We start from the raw sequence: 12,560 nt of genomic DNA, 5'->3' as shown, positions 1-12,560 counted from the left end.
TTTGTGTTTTTAGGTGACAATTTCTTAAACTTAAACATGCAAACCTGTGAATGCAGAGAAACATTCATCTGGGTAGTCCAGTGCCTTCAATGACCTTTTGTAAAATCATGAGACACCTAAAGGAAGAGACCTTTCTAGGATTGTATTGCTTAGTGATATCATAGCCAATTTAGTTTGTGTATGATGTTCACACAATGACCTTACCTAAGGAGACATTTCTCAGGATGGCACTCTACCACTAAAGCCATGTGACCAGTCTAAATTCTTTTAGAGTTTGGTCTAGTATTTTGTGGAACTGGAGTTTGAACTCAAAACCTTATGCTTACTGTGAAGGAAGCATTTCTCGAAACTGATTTTCCTCATTAAAAGATAGACAACTTTATTATATATGTACCTTATATATAAATAGATATGGTCTCTAATAATTAATGAGTATGTTACTTTATTCAAATATAGATAATCTTTTAAACTTTTCACAATTATAAAGAACTTGAAACACAGGCCTACTGTCTATAAAGCATGCGATTGGTTTTAGAAGTATATCATATAGTTAATTTGTCATAAATTTGACAATAAATCCAATAATTGAAACTCAAAACCAAGTAAACAAAATGAAAAAAAAAAGTTAATATCATCACCACTATGGAGAAATAATTACCAATATAAAACACAGATTTCATCCAAGAAATTAAAAATAATGAGTTGAATTTATTAAACTTATTACATTTAGTATTTATTAAAATTATCATTAATTAAATTTACTAAAATGACTTATTTTCTTTGTGAATAATCTGATGCTCTTTCTTAAAAAAAAGAATAACATAAACCTATGGTGAAAATATTACCAAATTACTGATACACACACACACATATATAATTTGAAATTGCCATTCAGATAAAAAGTTAAAATTGTGTTATACTGAGTGTTTGTAGTTTATATCTTTTAACATGATTTCCAACTCATATCCTTTTCATGCAAATGAGTCAATTTCATTTATTTTTTGTGACTGAATTTATCACTATGCATCCATTTATTAGCTGACCCCATGACTTGAAAATTATTAACAGTATTGTGATAAACATATATATATATATATGCATATTGACTTATTACATTCCTTTGGACAGAATCGTTTGTGACATGGATAAGATGATATTAAATGATCTCTGAAGAAAAATAAACTCAAACTTGAAGCTCCATTCTTCTACATTTAGTGGTTTGTACAATTTTACAGCTGGATAATAAGAAACACTTTAGAAGTTACTAAGAAGGATTCAGTTAGCAAATACCAAGGTCAACAGACAAGTTACTCATTTTAGTAAAAAATAACAGCCTAGCTGGGCACCGGTGGCTCACGCCTATAAGCCTAAGAGGCTGAGATCTGAGGATCGTGGTTCAAAGCCAGCCCAGGCACGAAAGTCCCTGAGACTCTTATCTCCAATAAACCACCAGAAAGCCGGAAGTGGCGCTGTGGCTCAATTGATAGAGCACTTGCCTTGAGCTGAAGAGCTGAAGAACACCCAAAGTTCAAGCTCCAGGACTGACAAAAAAAAAACAAAAACACCTCAGCTTTGAGGTTCAGGAATGGAACTATGGTACGCCCAGTGTCCTTGAATAATGATTGTTTTCAGTAGCTAATCAGAATTAGAAGAGAGATTCATGGCTAGACCCTGAGAGGAACAAACATCAGTTTTAAGTTTTGTTGTTATTTTACTGGTACTAGGATTTGAACACAGGGACTCTTCCTTGACTCTCCAATTTGCCACTTGAGCCACACCTTTACTATCTGCTTTTCTGCTTTTTGCTATTACTTAGTGATAAGAGTCTCATGGAATTTTCTGCCTGACCTGGCTTCCAACCTTGGTTTTCTTATCTCAGTCTTCCGAATAGCTAGGATTACTGGCTTGAACACAGAAGGCTTGGCTTTTAGTCATAGTATTGATTTACCATATGCTTTCACCATTGTATAACAGAATTAAGTGCTTAGTATCAGTTAAGTACTTAGTATCATAATTTGACCTTAGTATGACATAATTCCTTTTCTATTTCCACAAATTGTGAACGTGCTTTCCTTGTGATAATCAATGCAGATACACTACACATTCATCAAATTTATCATCACTATGGCTCCTTTTAATCTGCACTCTCCTTTTCAAGGCATATTTAGTAGGTTTAATTATTCTATTTTCAAATACAATGTACTTTGATCAAAAGCACTGTTCTTTACTGTCTTTCATTCCCAGCTTCTTGGTTCCAGCCGCAAGCAGTCATCCTTTATTATACTTTGCTCATTTTGCCTCTTTTTTTTTTCATTTTTATGTCTGTATTCAGCATATGTGAGATAACACACCATATTTATGTGTCTTAACTTGACTTATTTTACTTAAAATATTATTTTCCAGTTTCATACATTTTTCTTTTCTTTTGCTTTCTGTATAGATAAATAAGACTGTGGTGTGTGTGTGTGTGTGTGTGTGTGTGTGTGTGTGTGTGTACATTTCTTTGGTCATTCATCAGTTGATTGACACATAGGCTCATTCCTTAGTTTGGCTATTTAAATGGTATTTATATGCACATGGGTGTGTAGATATCTCTGTGTATATTGACTTAGGTTCCTTTGGATATTTATGCAGGAATAATATAGAAGGATTAAATGGCGGTTCTAGTTTCAATGTTTTGAAATAACTCTACATTGATGTCCAGAATCATTGTACCAATTTACTGTGTGCAAGTGTTTCTTTCTCGCCTGACCCCCTCAGTATTTTTTTTTTTTCTTGGTGGTAGTCATTCTGACTAGGTGAGATGGAATCTTAGTATAGCTTTGATTTTCATTTCCTCTATGGTTAAGAATGAGAGAAGAGGTAACAAGTTTGACAAGAAATGTACTTATTACACTTATTACCTTACTTATATAACTTTAACCTCTCTATACATCATCTTGACAATAAATAAAGAATTTTGAACATTTTATATATTTATTGAAAATTTGTCATTATTTTGAAAAGTGTGCAAGTCATTTGTACATTTAGCAAATGGATTGTTTGTACATTCTAGGATTATTACTTTTTAGCTCTTTATATATTCCCCATAAAAAATTATCTTATGGATAAGTGGCAAAGATTTTCTTCCAGTTGAAAGGTTGTCGCTTGAATCTGATAATTGTTTCTGTTGTTGTGCAGTAGAATTTCACTGTGTTGTAATCCTATTGGTCTATTCTTGATCTTATGTCCTAAGTAGTTGTAGGTTATTATAGAAAAATGTTACTTGTGACTATATATTTAAGAATTTCCCTATGTCTTTCTCTAGTAGAGTCAAAGTCTGAAATCTTCTATTTAGATCTTATATGTAGACATTTTTAGTATGTTAAATGTAATAAAAGCACTCAATATTCTGCTTAGCAGCAAATATTTTAAAAGAAAGCAAGCACACAAACATGAAAAAAGTAGAAGTCTTTCCTAAAAACTCCACATGGTTACTATCAAAAATAACAAAACACTGTTCTTGGCAAGTATAACACACATAAGCTAGGATACTCACTGCATATACTATAGTCTCCCTATTCATCCTTCATGTTAAAGTTAATGTTATTAAATGAGAAATGACTATTTTAATTCCTCTTCCAACCTTTTCAATAATACCCTTGGCATCAGACAACATTTATTTTTGCCATATAAGCTTCCAAAAAATTCTCTTTCACAGATCCTTTCTTCAATATTCTGTCTCTCAGCTCTCAAATTCTGAACAACTTTCACTATCTGTTTCACACAAGACAGGCTCCCAGCTAACTGTTTCTTGATCTTGTTGCCTGAGGCAATTTATTTCTCTTCTGTCATTCTCTGCTACCTTTCCCTCTACTTTTGAGGCAAGCATCACTTGCTCCCCCATATTATTTCTTCCTCATTGGAGGGAATGGGATTCTCAACCTATTGTGTTTAATTTTGCTTTGTTGCTGGAATTAGTACTCTACAACTCTGTTATATTTTGCAGAACATTAAAAGCAATCACACCTTTTCCACACCATGCTAATGATAATATGTGATGGTGGCCATTCATCTCTACCACCAATATGGGATTTATGTCTGTGGTTTCTTCTTCTTTTTGAGCTGCAGATGAGTATACTCCTGAAAAGCTAAAGGTGACAGTAGAAGGATTGTAGTAGTGAGATGTACCTGAAGCCCTAAAAAACTCTTGATATCATCTCTTTCCCCAAGGGTCAGAAGGCTGAGAGTTAATTCCCTTTTACAATCACATGCCCTAGAAGCAACCACAACCTTTCAAGCAAGCAGCATTATTTTTTCTTGCTGACAGATACCCTCTGCACAGTTTCAAACACTTGTGCCAGAAGCACTCTCCCTGGCTCATTACCATTTAAATAGGCTGATCAATGAGAATTAGCATGTAATTTGAATTACAATACTTACCTCCTGCTTCATTGAAACCTTGGTCCTTTAGCCTTCTTTCCAATAAGGATTCCTTTCTCTTCTCTTCAAATCTAAAAGTAGGTGTATTCCTGAATTTAGTGCAATCACTTAAATAGAGCCATTGATCCATGATGCTTTCTCTACTAATCTACATCCAGTATAATCTATTATCCTGTTAAAACACCAAAAACAAGTTAGCAGCTACTTCAGCCAACACACTATATGCATATTTTGCTTCAATGTCACCTTTAGCTTTAAGTCTATAATTTTATCTAATCAGTGTCATTAGTAAGTAATACAATAAATATGTCTAAGTGGGCACCCTCTGCCCTACAGTGGAATACAGTGGCTACTTATTTGTCATAAGAAATTGAAAAAAAAAGAAAAAGATACATGAAATGAAAGATATCAAGGCTAATTATGTATGCATTCTACAGTTTGCCTGTTTTGTTTATTTCAAAATTCTTTATAAAAATTGTATAATTACAGATAGAAGAGCCTCATTGAATGTTTGAATATCATTCAAATATACATCTTTTGTCATTATTTTATGCACATAGATGCAGTCATATGACCTGATAAACTTGTAATTTTTTTATTTGACACTATTATCTTTATATGGGTCATAACCTATACATTGTTCTTTTTGAATAGCTAAGGTAATAAAGTTTTTTGGGCTCAATTTTCATTATAAGTCACTATCGTATATTCTGCAATTCAGCAATTTTCATAGTGGAGCACACAGATTATTTAATGTTAAAATAAAATTGCCTGTTGAACACTGAGCATTGATTTTTGGGGGGCCGGGGGAGGGACTCTTCAGATAACTTTTTTTTTTTTCCTTCATTCCTGGGGCTTAAACTCAGAGCATGAGCAATGTCCCTGGACTTCCTTTGCTCAAGGCTAGCACTCTACCACTTGATCCACAGCACCACTTCTGGCTCTTTCTGTTTATGTGGTACTGAGGAATTGAATTCAGGGCTTCATGAATGCTAGGCAAGCGCTCTACCACTAAGCTACGTTCCTGGCCTTTCAGCAAACTTTTTAATTCCAGGGATACCTAATTTTGCAAAAGAATGATAGCAATTCTTTAGAATTCATCAAATATTTCTATATCTGTACTCTAATACTCTGTTTTAGTTTGTATCATATAATTTAAAAATGCAATTTCTCACTGAATTGTCTCTCTCAAAAAATGCATGTCTCTTTGAAGGCATGTACTTCATTTTTCATTTGTTACTCTATTTTCTGTGTACTACAAAGACCTTAAGTCAAAAGATTTCATGCATGTTTCAAATAAATTGGAAAAGATAATCGAAAAGGTAAACTGTATAGATTTTTATTCTGTTGGAATGCATCAGTTACTAAGCTATTCAAACTAACCCCATACCATACTCCTAACAAATCGTATTAACTTGAATTATGCCCATATGCTCTCAGATAAAATTCCAGACTCCTTGCCAGTATGCCCTCAGATGCAACTTCATCGACTCCTTTTCCTTTCTTCTTTTCTTTCTTCCTTCCTTTTTCTTTCCTTCCTTCCTCCTCCTTCCCCCTACTTTCTTTCTTTCTTCAGTACTAGGATTTGAACTCAGGATCTCGTACTTGGAAGACACATATTACATACTTGAGTCAACAACCCAAACCTCTTTTGCTTTTAGATCTTTTCAAATAGGATTTTGGGGTTTTGCTCAAGAACAATTTGAGCAGAGATACCCCCATCTATGCTTCCTGCACAACTGAGACTGTAGCAGTATACTACCTCATCATACCCTTATGCTACATTTTCCTCTAGATGTCTTAATTTATATCACTCATGTACAAAAAAAGTTAAAGAATAATTACACAAAAAACAAAGGAAAAGGAGTGAACCGATGTAACAGTAATATAAGAATTATGCTGGAAATTAGCTTTAAAACTGAAGGGATGTCAGGAGGGGAGGGAAAGTTGGAAAAAATGAGGGAGAGGGTAACAATATTCGACAAGAAGTGTACTCATTACTTTACTTATGTAAGAGTAATCCTTCGGTACACCTCCTCTACAACAAAATAAAATAAAAGTAATTTTTTTTTAAAAGACAATGACTTCAAGGAAACAGGTGAGGTTTCCCACTTTTGGGCATTTACCCAAATGTTTACAAACAAGACCACACTAAAGCTACCAGCACAACTATGTTTATTGCAGCATTATTTACCATAGCAAAGATATGGAACCAGCCCAGATGCCCCTCAGTAGATGAATGGATCAAGAAAATGTGGTATATATACACAATGGAATTCTATGCCTCCATCAGAAAGAATGACATTGCCCCATTTGTTAGGAAATGGAAAAACTTGGAAAAAATTATATTAAGTGAAGTAAGCCAGGCCCAAAGAAACATAGATCCCATGTTTTCCCTTATTTTCAATATCTAGTATATGTATGAGTCAAGCGGAAAAGGTCAAGATAATGTGATGTTAGGAAAATGAACCCTTAGACATGTATTTTAATGTGTTTTTCCTTTCATGCATTTGTTTCTAACGCATTTATAAGATTATCTCTTTGTAGCTTTGTATATCCCTCCCCCATAGTATAACCCCTGCTTTCACTATATTTGATGTCAGTATAACTTGTAGAGGAGATGGGGAAAAACAAGTCGTTTAAGGATACAGATGGACCTGTTTGCAACAATGAGAAGTACAAGATGTCATGTCGAAAACGAGCTTTACAATGTTGGTGCGGGGGGGGGGGGGGGGGGGGGGGGGGGGGGGGAAGAGAGGGGAGGGGGGGATTGGGTAGGGGGGGTGGCTGGGAAGGCATGTGAAGGGTAAACAAAGAAGGAGGCTGCAATGCTTGATAAGAAATGTACGCATTAACCTGCCCATGTAATTGTAACCCCTCTGTACAGTGTGTTCACAAAAAAATAAAAATTAAAAAAAATAGAAGACAATGACTTCAAGGAAACAGATGAGGTTTCTAAATAATACTTGGAAATAGGATAAGTTTTTTTCACATGCAATTATAAGGATTGTAGGACATTGAAATCTACTGTTCTCGCTTTAGACTTGTAAAGATAAAAGACTTAGTCCTTCACTAGATAACTATAGTGAATTATTTAACTCAAATCTGAAACAACTATATCAACCCAAGGAATATATAGGAATAACACAAAGTTATTTGAGTAATTATTAGTTCATATTTTTCTTCTCACTAAGAAAGAGGCACATTGTTTAGTTTCTAAGAATCTTGTGTTTACAAGAATTTAGGAAAAAAAACTGTATTTATCGTATCAGTCACAGACTGATATGAATCTGAAAACAAAGAAAAGATTTGAACTTAATTAGTGGTTGAGTGCTTGTGTATTCCACATGAAGCCCCATGTTTAATCCTAGCATGGCAAAAGATAGTAAGCAAAACAAGCAAACAAAAGGCCATAACTTAACATTTATTTGTATTTTTTTAAATGTTGCATGATGATAGAACAAACACTTTTAGCAAAATAACAGCATAGAGTATTTTTTAAATAAATGTACTAGTTATTGTATACGCACATTCATACTCCAAATCGCTTTGTTTGCTTTTACCTGCCCATGGCCTGGAGTCCATGCCATGCTTGGAAGTACCTACCCAGAAGCTTGCTCTTCAATGTTTTGTAGAAACCTTTAGAGCTCTAGAAAACCAACTCAAGCACATACGCTTAGTGGAGCCTCCCTTCTAATCTCATCAGTAACATCAACTTTCTTACTTGTCTGAATTCCCTTTTAACAATATCATCTCTTGGGAAGCTTAAATACTTGATTATCACATGTAATTTTCTTAAAGAAGCATAATTATCTTTCTTTTGGATTATAATCTCCATGGAGGTAGGCTATGTCAATTGTATTTTTCAATCAATTTGCTGCCAATCAGTTTGTTTTTGTTTTTGTAGGTTGTGGGGCTTGAACTCTGGGCATGGGCGCTCTCCTCAGCTCTTCAGCTCAAGGCTAATGCTCTACCACTTGATCCATAGCACCACTTCCAGTTTTCTGCATGGCTTATTGGAGATAAGAGTATCAGTCTCATGGACTTTCCTGCCCAGGCTGGCTTTGAACCATGATCTTCAGATCTCAGCCTCCTAAGTAGCTAGGATTAAAGGTGTGAGCCACCAGTGCCCGACTCATTGTTTTCTAAATAATTCAAAAAAATTAAATTTATGGGCCAAAAACATCTAAATTGGTTTTCAATCAATTGTGTTTATTGTTAAAAAGCTGACAGAGAGTTGGATGCCTGAGCCTCATAACTATTTAGGAAGCTGAGATTTGAGACTCTCCCTTTGAAGCCAGCCCAGGATGATAATGGATCTGCTAAACACTTTTCTTCAATTATCTAGCAAAATGTAGAAAGCAGAAATGTGGCTCAAAATTTAGAGGGCCAGCCAGGAACAGAGTTCAAGCCCCAGACTATTACAAAATTCAACACACACACACACACACACACACATACACACACATACAAAACACCTTGGTAGAGAGACAGACTATCTGATTTTTGTCCAGTTTAAATGTGTAACTTTGATTATGTTGCTGTTGCTCTGGAAATAATGTTCATGTTAGTGATACAAAGTTTTAAATTACTAGAAACAATTGTTATTTTAAGAAATTACTAATATAAGGTCACAATATAAAATTATTTTCATTGGCAATCACATTTAAATTAAGTCATTTATTATAGATGTAGCCTACAATTGAGATATGCTGAATTTAGTACTTAGTCAGCTGGAGCTCTAATTCAATTTGTCTCCTTACCAGTAGCAAGGTATCTAGGGACTCATTTTGTGAACCAAAAATAAACATTTTCCTTTTTATTCAAAAAAACAAAACTTTAATTCAATAGTTATTATTTCAGTATTTGTATTACCCTTATATATTCTTTCAGCATGTAGAAAATTTTAGTGTGAATCACTAATAATATCCAATAAATTATTTATCTAAATAATTCTGAAATATTACCACCTTTGTTGAATAGAGGAAATCCACAGAGAAAAAGCTAATGCAGCCACATTACCATATTTTTTTCTCTTATAAAATATAAATCACATTTTATATCTCCAGCTACCAATAAAAAGATGACATCTGCAAGTTAATGGTGTTAAAAGTGTGATGAGAATTCTTTATGTTTTAGGTAAAGACTGTTTCTAGAATTTGGCTGATTCAGTACCAGTAAAGATCTTCAGTGCTAGTGTTACTCAATGATTTGGGTTTTTGTCAGAATTATGCCATGGAGTTTGCATTAATAATTTCAGTACATTTTTATAAATTGTAGCATATTTGGAGCTGTATTCTTATTTACTTATTTACTTGGCTATCTATTTAAATTCCATGAAAGCTTAGAATCATTGAGGAAGAAAGAATAGAACAAAAATTAAATAGAATCAAGACTAATAAGTTAATGAAAATAATAATTACATTGGTTAATTTCACCAGATTAAAATGAAAATATGCCTACATTAACCTCTACCTGCTGTTTTTATTAAGCATGACTATGATGCATCAATAATTTAACAGATTAAACCAGGTAAGAGAATTTGGCTAGCACTGTGTGATTACTAGTGTGACTCACTTGTTTTTGTACTCTCTACATCAGTGAAATGGATCACAGCATAACAGCAAATAACATGACCATATGCATGTGCATATGGGCACTTTATCTACCAATAATAGACTGGGAAGAGAAAAGGGTCAAAACCAATTTACCGAATTGCCTCTGTGAGTTTTCAAGGCAGGTAAAATATTCTCATAGAATTGGTCTTTCTTAAATTTGCACTCAAAGTTTAGCATCATATTTTATTCACTCTTCATTTCCTTCCCATATCCCTGGTTTTTAAATGGTAAGACACTGTAGGGGAACCTAGGCAAGCTGACTTCCCCTCCATAGTGTTGCCCATCTCAGAGAGGCACTCGCAAATGAACCAAAGTAAGTGTCTAGTTTTCAGAATAAATCTTTCATCATAATAAATTTAAGCATTATCATTGTTTTCCTTGCATTATATGGTACTGGAATGAGGAAATAAGTTGTAATAACAAGTGCTCAGTGCCTGACCAAATGAAGATTTTCAAAAATTTTTGTATTAATTCTGCACATTTCCAAAAATGGAATGGTTAATTTTCTAACTTCCATTTTTCATAGAAGAGAATATATATCACATTAATATTCTACAGTTTTTATAGCCACATAATCTACATTTGTATAATTTCTTCCTTCAGATTTACTTAATTTAGTGACTCATTATTTACAGCATGGTTGCCTACAATAATAAAATTTGATACTGTGATTACTAATATTTTCTTGTGTATGTCTGTACTTATGCACTTCCCTTATCTATGCATTAACATTCAGTAAAATGGATTTAGAGTTCAACATATAAAGTCCTTTAAAGTTGCCACTCATGGTCTCATCACAATAAGAAAAGCAGAACAAATTGAAAATCAACAAGCCTACTTAGATTTACCAAGAATTGAGGTCACAGAGTAAACTGCTGTGTCCAGAATTGGAGATAGAGACAGGTAGATACAGAGCATCACAGTTTATCAGAGCAGAAGTCTAGGAAGATAAAACTCCAACTGGAGCTAGATTAGAATAGAAAAAAACAGTGAAATTGATAGATGGCTGGAGGCTCACTGTAGACAAAATGAGACATTTCAGGAGGGCTTCTTTAAAAAAAAAAAAAATCTCCACATTTTGTGTTTACCTCCAAGGGCTCTACCAAATTCTCTCAGTGAATGTCAGAGAAAAATATGCCACATTTTCAGCAAGACAAAAGGAAAAGTGTTATTGTAAGATAAATTCAGTTTCCTTTTCCCGTGATAAAGGCTGCATTTAAGAGAAATTATATTTTGCCAAGATGGGTAGTGTGTTCCTATACCTAAATAATTTACTGTAAGAAAATACCTAACCCTTCCCCATCCTGGCCACCTTATGGAAGAAGGAAAATGCCCAACCCTGTCCATTTCCATAAGTTTATTTGTTCCAAGGAAAAAATTAACATCTCTAAAACAAACAAACAAAAACACAAATACTAAAATCAGAGAAACACAGATGAAGGGGCAGTCTAGGAATACTTGGGCTGGAAGTATAATTGAAATGGTAGACTACTTGTCAAACATGCAGGAAAACCAATTCTGAAAATAGTACACAAATAAATAGTTACTTCTTCTTACCCTGCACCTTACAATCATATTTATAGATCTTCTTTATAATAGCACGAAATCATAACTGCAAAAAGAAAATCTCTAGAGTTATTTAATAAGTTTTCATTGAATTTCAAAGAGAAGAAGAAAATAAATACAAGAAAAATTTAGGCTTTGGCATCTATTACCTACAATAAATTAAAATACAAGCTTCCAGCCCGATGAAGATAAAACTTCACACAAAAACCTGTTATTCAACAACTTACTTTGAGCCACAGCATAAAAAATACCAAGGTAGAATTCCTATTAAAAGAGAGCAAACAAGCATTTGAATACACAAAAAGGCAGATTTTGCAGTTGTCATACTAGAAATTTATAACTATGATTCATTTTCTATATGATCTGTTAGACAATTTGGACAGCATAAACTAATGGACAGATAATAAAGTCATAGTCATAGATCATTTTCTGTTGCTAATAGTGCAAAGTGCAGATTAGATAATTTATAAATAAGCTTATTTAGCTCATAGGTACAAAGGGTAATGTTTGTGAAGGCTGTCAAGTATTCTGATAACAAGGAATAAGACAAAGTGACATACATGTACGTTGAAATGAGAGCATTTTTGTAATGACCTACTGTCACCCAAAGTCATCAATAAACTAATGATGTTTCTTTTTTTTTTTTAATTTTTTTTTTTGTCGGTCGTGGGGCTTGAACTCTGGGCCTGGGCACTGTCCTTCAGCTCTTCAGCTCAAGGCGAGCACTCTACCACTTGAGCTACAGTGCCACTTCCGGTTTTCTGGTGGTTTATTGGAGATAGGAGTCTCACAGTCTTTCCTACCCGGGCTGGCTTTGAACCGTGATCCTCAGATCTCAGCCTCCTGAGTAGCTAGGATTATAGGCATGAGCCACCAGCGCCCAGCTATGATGTTTCTTTTTACATAAGCTAGTCATCTTTCATTACAACTTACTACCGGGGATCCAGATTCCAC

The sequence above is a fragment of the Dipodomys spectabilis genome, unplaced genomic scaffold, assembly GCF_019054845.1.
Source record: "Dipodomys spectabilis isolate Male_0828 unplaced genomic scaffold, ASM1905484v1 ptg000140l, whole genome shotgun sequence".
Lineage (NCBI taxonomy): Eukaryota > Metazoa > Chordata > Mammalia > Rodentia > Heteromyidae > Dipodomys > Dipodomys spectabilis.
This window is presented reverse-complemented; position numbering follows the sequence as displayed.